The following is a 13,074-nucleotide window of genomic DNA, read 5'->3' as shown; positions in this document are numbered from 1 at the left end:
GGTAGGGCACTACAAATATAGCCGACAATAATAAAAATGTAGTGTGTGTGTGTTTTTCACTTTTTTATTTTTTAGGTGGTACTACTACTCCCAGCATGGAACACACACTGTTCCATGATGGGAGTAGTAGTTCCTGTACTAATTGACAGATCGCCCCGGATCCGTTGCGATCTTTCAGTATAATTTATAGATGCGGCCGCCCTCTCTTCTATGGTCCACTGCACTGACATATATATATATATATATATATATATATATATATATATACACCTGTTCATATTTCCCACAGAGAGCTGTGATTGGCCAGATGGTTCCAGCCAATATGAATAGGTGTATATATACGGCCATGCAGGTGACCATAGAAGAGCGTCCGCATCTATACATTATACAGGAGGATTACAGCGGGTGTCAGGAGTGACATCTGCTGTGGTCTTTCCTTAACTGCAGATACTACAGCTCCCAACATGGTGCAGAGTGTGCTCCATGTTGGGAGTAGTAGTACCTGCAGTTAAGGACAGATCACAGCGGGTGTCACTCCTGACATCCGCTGTTATCGTCCTATCTATTGCAGAGATGCGGAGCGGCTCTGTACAGCATCTCTGCACTATACTCCAGCCGGCCAGTGATATGAATAGAACAACACTCATTCATATAACCCACTGAGAGCGGTGATTGGCTGCAACCATCTGGCCAATCCCCGCTCTGGGCGGAAAATATGAATGAGTGAGGTTTATTTCTGACATCAGAGTAATGGAAAATTAGCAACTTGTATTCATACTGACATATGGTCTCACTGTCTTGAATGGGGAAGGTAAACCAAGTGAATAGCCTACAGGATATGCAACTTCTAGTTACGGAGCCTATGTCATCATCAGCATGCTGGAATGTTAAAGTGTTGATCTTATCATAGAATGGTATGGTATGTCACTAGGATATGCCATGAGATTCTGATCAGTGGGGCCTTAATTCTTGAACCCCTGACAATATGGCATTTTGCCTCAAAGGGAACCACTTTCATGCTGCATGAACCATGAGTCACTTTCGGCGGTCCCCAGTGGCTCCTGCCAACCCCACCGGATGGTATTGGCAGATATCTCCTAGGCTGGTAGAGCATTGAGAGGCTGCCAGGGACTGCCTTGATGAATCGAAGTTCAGGCAGCATGAAAATGATGACAGGTCTCCTTTAAAGACTGGTCACACAATACGTTCAATCCTGTACTTCCTAAACAAAAATAGGATAAGTTGCTAGAGGCAAAACAACAGATGCCTGCTGCACAATGTGTGAGCGTTGTGCTTCCATGGTCATCCTACATGCTGCGGCCCGGATGCCTAATTCATCCCAGTCCTTGCACCTTGACATCTATGTTTTCTACAGCTCACTGCAATTTTCCCTGAAGGAAGCTGGTTGATATGGGACATGCAAAACCTGCACTGACAGCCTGTCCTTGGTAATCTGAAGTCAGCTGATCAGCCCACATTATACGCAGATGACCACTGTGCGTAGATAACCAGGTACATGCAGGCGACTTCACGTTACCAAAATGTCAAGTGGTCGTCAATCCTGTTTAATGTTATGGATACCAACCTTGCCAACCAGCGCAATCTAGCTAAATCACATCAACCTTGACTGAGCAGGAGACGGTTCTGCAGCCAAGAGCTTTCTGGTGGATTATTTGTGGCTGTAAAATCGATAGCCTCTGCTGTCTGTGCTGTCACTTACATATACAGATAAATAATATGTTATTAGCTGAACTGCTATCACAATAAACTTCCAGATTTATAATGGAAATGTAGCATGGGACGGAATGATCACCGCATTCCAGTTTATGGTCAGCAAGTACTAATTTTGTACTTTATTTTAGTTCATGCTCTTGGGAGGGACTGGAACAAGAGCTGCTAGACCGGGCTGGTTGCGCTGGTCTTTCTGATGGTTGGAAGCCAGGTGGTCCCAGTATGAACGCAAGTGTAACTCAGGGCTGGCATTCTGTGTTTTCCCCTAGGAAGTGCCCTGGGGACAGAAATCTAAAACCTAGGATTGTCTGAGCCCATACCGTATAACTAGAGCCATCTGGTGATCCTATTAATTATACTGTGCTTTGAGATTGTTACTGGCACGGAGAGACACGAGCATAGTTCACGCTCTTTCTGCGTCGAAAGGGTTAATACAATGAAGTCAGCCTCAAGTACCATTAACTAATCTGACTAAGCTGCAAATAATGGTGCTTAATGGAAGTGGCCTGTGTCACTTTCTCTGAGTGCCTTATTACATAGAGAAAGATGTGGTGTCCTTGTGTGAGCAAATGATCACTTTATAATATTCCTTATAGTTCTAATAGTTTTCTGTTTTTTATTAACTTTTAGGAAATTCTCATTGGGGCTTGTATAGTAAGCATGGAATTTGGCTAGATGCGAGTGAATATTCATTAATGGCTCATGAGAATGTTTTATACAATAGTTTAAGGCTGCGTTCACATGGCCATCTAGACCCGACCCGTTCTACTCCCGTCAAAAAAAAAAAAACGGACAATAACGGATGCAAACGGATGTTATCCATTTGGATCCGTTATTGTTCTGAGCATGCTCTGAAGTAAAAACGCATCAAAAAACGGATGCAAATGCATGACATTAAAGGGGTACTCCGGCACTTAGGCATTTTAACCCCTATCCAAAGCATAGGGGATAAAATGCCTGATCGGGGGGGTCCCGCCGCTGGGTACCCCCGTGATCTTGCACGCAGCACCCCAGTTAAAATCAGTCCGCTCCCATAGGCTTGCATTGAGGGGCGGAGGCGTGACGTCACACGCCGCCGGCCCTGTGGTCGCCGGTAATCAGACCCAGAGCAACCATGCTCCGGGGACTGATTTTAACTGGGGTGCCGCGTTCAAGATCACGGGGGTCCCCAGCGGCGGGACCCCCACGATCAGGCATCTTATCCCCTATCCTTTAGATAGAGGCTAAGATGTCTAAGCGCCGGAGTACCCCTTTAAAGGCTCATCCGTTTTCCATAGACTTCAACGTTAAATGTACTGTATCCGTTTTTTCTTCCATTTTTTTTTAAACGGGAGAAAAAATACTGCATGTACCGTCTTTTCTCCTGTAAAAAACAAAAACAAAACAAAAACAAAAATAAAAAAAAACGGAAATGACAGCAGACGGGTGCAAACGGATGTGAAAGGATTGTGAAAAAATATCCCATTGGCATCAATGGGATTATTTTACAACCATCTGTAATCCATGTACAAGCAGCAACAATGGAACCTAAATGGGGAAAACAACGGGGACAGACGTCCGTGTGAACGCACCCTTATAAAGTAGACCAGTCTGAACTATGATACATGCTGTATGCTTTGCTTTTTCAAGGCACAGCTATGTAGAACAACAGAAAATCCTTTCCGTACATCTAAATGGGTGGTTTCTGCAGAATGTGCATGGATTTCATCAAGCACTGGTGTGTAACACTTTCGGCACTGCTGGGAAGCGTGGGAGGTGTGTGTGTGTTTTTTTTAGTAGGCCCACTATTATATAGGGCAGTATGGGGGCATAACACTTTATGGAGGCAGAACTCCTAGCAGTATGCACCTCTGCACATATTTTTACACTGGTATTATTGGTAATGTTGGTTTTAGTATACAGGATTTTTTTTAATTACTTGTATATTAGTTTTATTGGGTAACTGTATGACCATTATTTAGAGCAGTGTTTCCCAACCAGGGTGCCTCCAGATGTTGCAAAACTACAACTCCCAGCATGCCTGGACAGCCTTCGGCTGTCCAGGCATTCTGGGAGTTGTAGTTTTGCAACACCTGGAGGCACCCTGGTTGGTAAACATTGATTTAGAGGTATACAGTAGTATCTCATGTATACAAAATTTGTCTTACATATGAATCAGGCTTTGCAATACTGTAGGAAGATCCATAGGCATCTGTATGAATGAAAGAATGGTAGTCTTTTCTTCACAAATAAAATCCAATTACATGCTTTGGGTCTAATCCCCCTTTATCAGATTGGCATATCTATCACGTAAAAAACAAGGTATAAAATATTGTGAAAAAGGGCGCCAGGAAACACTAGACTGGTCAAAGGTCAAATGGGTATTAACATTTAAAAATATATAAGCACATGCATATAAGTGTGCATACCATGGATGTGCAAAATGGTGCATAAATGATCATATTCCCAGAATTAACCTATAAAACAAACGGAGGATTGAAATAGAGGCTTGAAAGGAACCACAGTAAATAAACACATGCCAGATTTCTGGTGTAAGCTTCCATCGCCTCCCTTCCATAGACATAAATGGGGTGGGCGTGGTGTCACGTCACAAAGCTGGCATTCTGAACATAAATATGTAGAAAGCCAGGGTGCCGGCCCAGAGATTTCAGTGGTCCCTGCGGCCAGACCCCCCGTGATCAGACATCTTTCCCCCTATCTTTTGGATAGGTGATAAGATGTCTAGGGGTGGAGTGCCCCTTTAAGTGCACCTGGCATGCGCCTTATCATAAATCCAATGAATAGCGTGGTGCGAGTCTTAGTAAATTCCAGTCTTAGAAAAATTTGCTGCAGAAATTTAAGATTTAAGACCTGCCAAAAGAATGAGCATGTTCATTATTTTGGCTGAATACTGCTCAGACTGCATTGCCGTCTATGCCGCATGTCCGTTAGGTCCTACCTTCAGTGGATTTTGGAGTCGCTTTGGGGCCAGAATTTCAAATACTGCCAACTATTTACGGGAAACAAAAAGGCAAGACAGAGAGAGCAAATGAGCACAAAAACTAAACCACTGAGTAATGGAAAAACATTGGGTAATCAAGAGTGCACATGCGCTCGAAACGCGTCTATGTTGCTGTGTATCACTGGTTAGGTGGAGTGCTGTGAGTGCTATTTGCGCAAGATTTTTATGCTGTTAAAATACGAATAAAATCCATGTTTTATTGGAATTGCTGGATCCATTCTGAATTTCTTCATATACCATGGAAAAACATTACCTGATCAGATGAAACCAGATTTCTGCTGCCATATGCCAGCGGAAAGGTAAGAATTTGGCAAAAGAAGCATGAAACACTGAAGTCTTCCTGGTGTCAACAGTTTACTTTGGTGAAGGTGGTGTAAACAGTGTTCATGTGAATGTTTTCCTGACACACCCTGGGTCCTCTAATAAATGTGGATGGGCCATTGGAAAGCAAGGCTCCTCTAAACATTGTCGCTGACCAAGTTTATCCCTTTACAGCAGAAGGAATCTTTCACCCATGACGCAAGGGTCATATCGTCATTGACTTTTTTCAGGGACATAAAGTTTTTGTTGTTTCCTTGGCCTTCACAGTACCCCAGATTATAATCCTATCGAGCATCTCTGGGACCAGGTACAACAGGCTACTCAGAACATGTCAGTACTTCCATCTAATCTAACTATCATGTCCACATGGGCCAATATTTGTGCAGAATGATTTAATCACCTAGTGGAATCTAAGCCATGGAAAATTGCTGTGATTCAAAAGGCAAAAGGAGGTTCTTAGCTGTATTATTACTTCAACAGGCTGAGGGGAAGGGGGGGGGGGGGGGGTTCGGGGCGGCTCTGGCAGCACTAATTTCCCAGGGGAACAAAGAATTAGGCATGCTGAAATCCAACATGCACAACCTTTGTTTCCACCAGCAGCAGAAATCGGTGAACGGTATGGCTCCCTCAGTACACAAGAGATTGTAGGATCCGCATACATTCACTTAATGTTATTGCTAGCATGGCATCCTGCCCCCTGATTCAACGCGTAACGTTGTAACCTTATCATGAAAACGTACCCGCTTTTCCATTAAAGGTGTACTCCCCTGGAAAGCATTTTTTTTAATCAACTGGTGCCAGATAGTTAAATAGATTTGTAAATTACTTCTATTAAAAAATCTTAATCCTTCCCGTACTTAACAGCTGTTGTATGCTACACAGGAAGTTCTTTTCTTTAGAATTTCCTTTCTGTCTGACCACAGTGCTCTCTACTGACATCTCTGTCCATTTTAGGAACTGTCCGGAGCAGGATAGATTTGCTATCGGTACGGTGTCCATTTTAGGACATCGTCAGTCGTACCTCCGTCCTCCATCAGGCAAAACAGCATCCCGCCTCCTCCCTCAGACCAATCGCCATCAGTTGTCAGCCGCAACTCCGTCCTCCATCAGGCAAAACAGCGTCCCGCCTCCTCCCCCAGACCAATCGCCGTCAGTCGTCAGCCGCAGCTCCGTCCTCCATCAGGCGAAACGGTGTCCCGCCTCCTACCTCACACAAATCGCTGTCATCCTTCAGCCACAACTCCCTCATCTGAAAGTCCCTCATCCAAAACTCCGTCATGCCTCAGACGATTCTCCCTCAGACGCAACTTCCTGCCGCATAGCAGAGCCGAAGCTGAACAGCATGTATAGCAGAGCCAACATTGAATAGCATGTACAGCAGAACCCCTATAGCAGAGAGCCTACACTGACTCGACTCTGCTACACGGCAGTTTTTTCGTCTGAGGGATGACAGAGTTTTGGATGAGAGACTTTAGGATGACAGAGTTTTGGATGAGAGACTTTAGGATGACAAAGGAGGGAGTTGCGGCTGACGCATGACAGAGATTGGTCCGAGGGAGGAGGCAGGACGCTTTTTTGCCTGACGGAGGTATGGCTGAGGACTGACGATGTCCTAAAATGGACACCTTATATCTGGATTTGCTCCTACTCTGGACAGTTCCTAAAATGGACAGAGGTGTCAGCAGAGAGCACTGTGGTCAGACTGAAAGGAAATTCAAAAAGAAAAGAACTTCATGTGGAGCATAAAACAGCTGATAAGTACAGGAAGGATTAAGATTTTTTAATAGAAGTAAATTACAAATCTGTTTAACCTTCTGGCACCAGTTGATTAAAAAAAATGTTTTCCAGGGGAGTATCCATTTAAAGGGGTGGAGGTGTTGTCCCACCAATAACATTTACCACCTATCACAACATAGGTGATAAATGTATGATTTCTTAGTCCCATTGAGAGATGATTGGGACCTTCAATGTTCACGAAACAGAGAAAAAATACAATGTTCTCCTTAGTCCCTTAGTGGTTAAAACAGCTGTACATACGCATGACTGTTGACTCATTTTGACAGGGTGCTCATGATCCCTGTTCTTATAATTGCAGGGGCTCCCATTGGTTGGACCCCCTGCAATCAAACATTTACGCCTATCCATCTTAGGCCCGTTCCACTCTACAGTTGTGTCTTCCGTGGCATGTCCATGTCTGCAACCTGATAAATTGGGATGCCGATGTATATATATGCACAGACAGACATCATACCATTGACTTCAATTATCCAAGGGCCAGGTCACTGAAGTGAATGAAGCCTGCACCTGTCTATGCTTGTATACATTGGCATACGTGTCGCGAAAGTCACAATCCCATTTAGCCATGCCATAGCCATGTCCTTTTCTAAACCAAACCTAGACTAGACTGGCTCTATCTGGGATTACAGGGTATAAAACTCATTATCTTAGAACCTCCTTACTAGTGTATATTGTAAAACTGCACATTTATTAATATTCCACAAATAGTTAAAACCACAATCCACTGATCAATATAACTTTGCTCTCAGTCTAGAGTCTTGATAATAGGCGTCTGCAGTACACACTAAGAAATGGACTGGGATACTTAAAATATTAACCGTTTGCCTCCCCTACGTTTTGGGGCACCAGTCATGTCATCAGAGGTGTAGAGGCAAATGCTGTGGCTAGTGCCATATAACATATAGGGGAGGCGAACAGTTAAACCCTTGGGGTAGGGTCACACATGCATCTGCAATGTAGTCGACGCTGCAGATGTGCTACTGCCCGTCACTAGAGTGTGCCTCCACATGTTCCTGTATGCCCTGCTCACAGTAGACACAGAGGAAGCTGCAAATCACACACGGATGCGCATCTCTCCAGACATCACGCCCGCTCCTCCTGATCCCTGAGCTAGGCCGAGAGCGGCCGCGAGGTCTGTAGTACACTGCACATGCGCGTGAGACTCGCAGCTCCCTCTGTGTCTGCTCGTGGTGGCGGAATGCTGCACACAGGCACAGCTGGAGGCATACTCTGAGGACGGACAGTAGCGCATATGTAGCGTCAAATATGCTGAGGATGCACTACTTGTGGCCCTACCCTAAATCATCAGTATCCCAGTCCATTTTTTTTGTGTGTACTATAGGCACCTATTATCAAGACTCTCAGCTGAAAGCAAGTTATATTGATCAGTGGACTGTGATCTATGGAACAAGTTCTAATGCATATCAATAAATGTGATGTTTCACAATATACACTAGTAGGGAGGTTTAAAGATAAGGGGTTTTACACCCTCTTTTCCTGGAGAGAGTCAGTCTCTCTGTGAGACATGTGGTTTGCTATAGAAATTAAAGGGGTTATCCAGGAAAAAACTTTTTTTTATATATCAACTGGCTCCAGAAAGTTAAACAGATTTGTAAATTACTTCTATTAAAAAATCTCAATCCTTTCAGTACTTATGAGCTTCTGAAGTTAAGGTTGTTCTTTTCTGTCTAAGTCCTCTCTGATGACACATGTCTCGGGAACCGCCCAGTTTAGAAGCAAATCCCCATAGCAAACCTCTTCTAAACTGGGAGGTTCCCGAGACACTTGTCATCAGAGAGCACTTAGACAGAAAAGAACAACCTTAACTTCAGAAGCTCATAAGTACTGAAAGGATTAAGATTTTTTTAATAGAAGTAACTTACAAATCTGTTTTAACTTTCTGGAGCCAGTTGATATATATATAAAAAAGTTTTTTTCCTGGATAACCCCTTTAATTTACCTCATTCCTATTCTGGAGCGCTGTTGTGTCTATTAGCCAAGTCCCCTGACACCCCTAACACATACACGCTCAGAAGACCTGGTACTGTGTGTAAAGTTTTAGTTGAGCAAAGCAGGATGCAGTATTTGGCATTGTTGTGTACGTGATGTTAGAGACACATTTAATACCACCCAACAGAGCATTTGTCTTCATATATCCATGAAGAAATTTACTGGGATAAATATCATTTTCCCACTGTTTGGTAGCCTTGATCTGCACACCTGCATTACCCACATAGGAAATTATCTCCATATTTACACTTTGGAAGCCACGCTTCAGCAATAATGACCATCTGCGCTGAAGAACTATCCAACATGTGTGATAACTGTTTTGACAAATAATCTGCTTATTGGCCAGCTTTAGTTATGGAGGGTGTTAGCCAGCTACAGATGAAGGCAACATCCTTGGTGAAGACCAGCCAGAGACACACTTTATATAACCTTAATGGGGTATTCCAGGAAAAAACTTATTTTTATATATATATATCAACTGGCTCCAGAAAGTTAAACAGATAAACAGATAAAGATAAAAAAATCTTAATCCTTTCAGTACTTATGAGCTTCTGAAGTTAAGGTTGTTCTTTTCTGTCTAAGTGCTCTCTGATGACAGTGAAGATAGCAGCCCGGAACCACTATCCCACCGGACGATCTCCTCACCGGACAGTCCTGCAGGACCGGACCAGCGCCGAGCGGAGGTGAGTACTGTACAGAACTAAAGGGGGGCGAGAGGGGGCTGGATGATGTCGAAGGCCGCAGTGGTCTTCAAACTGCGGACCTCGGGAGGTTTCAAAACTACAACTCCCAGCAAGCCCGGACAGCCGATGGCTACCCGGGCTTGCTGGGAGTTGTAGTTTTGAAACCTCTGGAGGTCCGCAGGTTGAAGACCACTGCGGGCGGATGATGACAAGAGGATGATGAGGGGGGGGGTGTGGGATGATGAAGGGGGGGTGTGGGATGATGAAGGGGGGTGTGTGGGATGATGACAAGGGGATGATGAAGGGGGGGTGTGGGATGATTACAAGGGGATGATGAAGGGGGTGGGGATGATGACAAGGGGGTGATGAAGGGGGGTGGGGATGATGAAGGGGGGTGTGTGGGATGATGATGAAGGGGGGTGGGGATGATGACAAGGGGATGATGAAGGGGGGGTGTGGGATGATGACAAGGGGATGACAGGTGATGATGATGAGGGTCTGGATGATGACAGGCGGTGATGATGATGAGGATGTTAATGACGGGGGTCTGGATGATGACAGGGGGGGATGATGTATTTCCCACCCTAGGCTTATACTCGAGTCAATAACTTTTTTTTTTTTTTTTTTTCCTGGGATTTTGGGTTGAAATTAGGGGTCTCGGCTTATACTCGGGTCGGCTTATACTCGAGTATATACGGTACATGTTAATTCTATGAAGACTGAGGAAGGTGAGTACAACCAGAAAAACAAAACATGTCTGATTCTTCCATCAGACTGGAGAAAAAAAAAAAGAAAAATCCACCCAAAACGACTATGGAAAGCTTTAGTTTGTCGAAATTACAAAAGAGCCAGAACTGTTCGCTAAAGAGCATAAAATTGTCCAGAAATACTAGAAGAGCCATCATATTGACCTGTATGTTCAATAATAACAGGCTACAGTCAATGACTCATTCAGGAAACAATGCCTCCGGTCAAAAGAAGCCCAAGCAATCGTATATGGAAGCAAAGAAGCAGAAATGGAACGGACAGTCTCATCCAGGGGGTCAGGTTCATTACCAGCTGATGATCTCTTATATGCAGTACAAAATACAAAGGCTGGACTTGGCTGCATGGAGAATCTGTTGTGTATTAGGGTATTCTTATTTTTTTGTGGTGTGTTTTTTTGTTGCCCAGAAGTGATACATTTATAAGGTTAGTCTAGCAACCTCCAGTAACCACAATTTCCCAAGAAGATTTTTTTTCTAATGTGATGATTGTGTAACACCAAAGGGACAACACATGACCATGGAATCAATGACAAGCCATTGTGACATCATGTCCTAATGCTGTTACGGCTCTATTAACCACTGGAATGAAGCAGAATGCACCCACTGTGTGCTCTGGGCTGGTTTTTCTGCCAAGGTTGTTCTAGGCAATTCAGCATCCACCCCCAGGGAAACGACTTAAAATGGGAGAGCGCTCCCATGGATTAAACCTCTGAATTGGTAATTCACTAACCTAAAATCAATTCCATTCCTGAATGAACCATTGTTATTTATTCAGCCAGAGGTTTGACTCCAGGACACAGTGGATCAATGGAATGAGAAGGCAACAATTTTGCAGTACAAATCCTCAAGATCAAAAGTCTTATACTTTAAGGACTAAAAATTCTACGTATTTCATTGCATATTTATTTTTCTACAAATTTCTAGACAAAATTTATATATACACAACCAGATATTCTGGGTTCTAGGTGTCTGAAGGTCATCTTGGAAAAAGCTTTATCAGGGATGAAAGCTATGAGTTTATCTATTATTCAGATGTTTTATATCATCCTAGTTATTGGTTATCTATCTCTACACATTCTTCTGCTTCTGGTCCTATGAGATTTTACAAAATTGTACGGTTACTTGCTGGAAATAAGTGCTGGATTTTCAGACTTTCAAGATTGTCGGGTGCTAGATTCATGTACCATCATTTATTTCACTGTAGTCACCGTAAGGAGGATGCGCTGAATGGACAATCCTCAATAGCATGTATGTATCTAGCCACTAAGCCGTAGAACTGATAAAAAGGACTGTGTATAAAATTAGTTCAGATAAAAAATGGGAATGTTGTCCATTACATTATATTTGGCCATAAAGTGACTAATTAGCTGCCTACCATGGTCAAATTTGCCATTTTTTATTTGTTAAAGGGAATATATGACATATTGTATATACTCGAGTATAAGCCGACCCGAATATAAGCCGAGGCCCCTAATTTCACCCCAAAAACCCAGGAAAAGTTATTGACTCGACTATAAGCCTAGGGTGGGAAATACATCATCCCCCCATGTAATCATCCAGACCCCTGTCATCATCCCCCCCCCTTCATCATCACCGCCTGTCAATCCCTTCATCAGTGGTCTTCAACCTGCGGACCTCCAGATGTTGCAAAACTACAACTCCCAGCCGATGGCTGTCCGGGCATGCTGGGAGTTGTAGTTTTGAAACCAAATGGAGGTCCGCAGGTTGGAGACCACTGCGGCCTTCGTCATCATCCAGACCCCCCTTTTGTCCGGGCCATCTATGCTGCAGGGACCGTCCGGTGAGAAGGGTTAGTCGTTGCGGGCTGTCCATTTTCACCGGGGGACCCTCTTCTCCGCGCTTCAGGCCCGGCCCCGGACTAGTGATGTTGCCTTGATAACGATGCACAGGGACGTTCATGTGCAACGTCCCGGTGCGTCGTCGTCAAGGCAACGTCACTAGAGGTGAGTACAAAACAAAAGGGGTGGGGGGGGGCTAGATGATGACGAAGGCCGCAGTGGTCTTCAACCTGCGGACCTCCAGAGGTTTCAAAACTACAACACCCATGCTGGGAGTTGTAGTTTTGCAACATCTGGAGGTCCGCAGGTTGAAGGTCACTGAGAAGGGATTGACAGGCGGAGAGTTCACGCAAGTATAAGCAGAGGGGGAGGGGGGGGCGTTTTCAGCATGAAAAATCGTGCTGAAAAACTCGGATTATACTCAAGTATATATGGTATATAAATTTTACTTCCAGATGCTGTTACATAGTCAGTCGTATTCACATTTTATTTTATCTATATTATTATGGCTGCAGCTTGTCTGCGTGGTAATTTACAGCATTTAGAAATATGCTTTACAGCTGCAACATGGACCATAGGAGCCAGTAGAATAAGCATGCTCTATGACCTGTACTGTTAGGGTTAGGAGGTGAGCTGTGTTCATCAACTTTTGTGAATGGGGGATCCCATGTTATCTATAAGAAGGACTCACCTGTCATAGTAATCCTGCTTGTGATGACAATGAGATGACTGCTCAGAAGTAATCTGTAAAGAACAGGAAATGGCAGATTATCAGTGGCAAGATTTCAAGATTTGTTATTATAGATAGTGACATTAAAACAAACAAGCAAAAATAATAATAATTCAACCATTTTTAAAGGGGTATGTACTCCAGAGGGAAAAAATGTTTTCAGATCAACTGGTGCCAGAAAGTTGTACACATTTGTAAATGACTTCTATTTCAAAATCTTAATCCTTCAAGTACT

At 43.8% G+C, this 13,074-nt stretch overlaps 1 protein-coding gene across 5 annotated transcripts in view; it reads right to left on the bottom strand.

Moving 5' to 3' along the window:
* BCOR (BCL6 corepressor) overlaps positions 1–13,074 on the bottom strand; it is a 235,085-nt gene that overhangs the window by 145,754 nt on the left and 76,257 nt on the right. For 4 of the 5 annotated variants that reach the window (XM_056558900.1, XM_056558902.1, XM_056558901.1 and 1 more), the window contains one exon: positions 12,801–12,853. The gene's annotated coding sequence lies outside the window, so the exon portion shown is untranslated. Of the gene's footprint in view, positions 1–4,669; positions 4,694–12,800; positions 12,854–13,074 lie in introns of those variants that run through there. The other variant, XM_056558905.1, reaches the window with a different exon arrangement.

This window comes from Hyla sarda, chromosome 2 (genome assembly GCF_029499605.1).
Source record: "Hyla sarda isolate aHylSar1 chromosome 2, aHylSar1.hap1, whole genome shotgun sequence".
NCBI lineage: Eukaryota > Metazoa > Chordata > Amphibia > Anura > Hylidae > Hyla > Hyla sarda.
The sequence above is the reverse complement of the archived record's forward strand: the minus strand, read 5'-3'. Positions and strand labels throughout refer to the sequence as shown.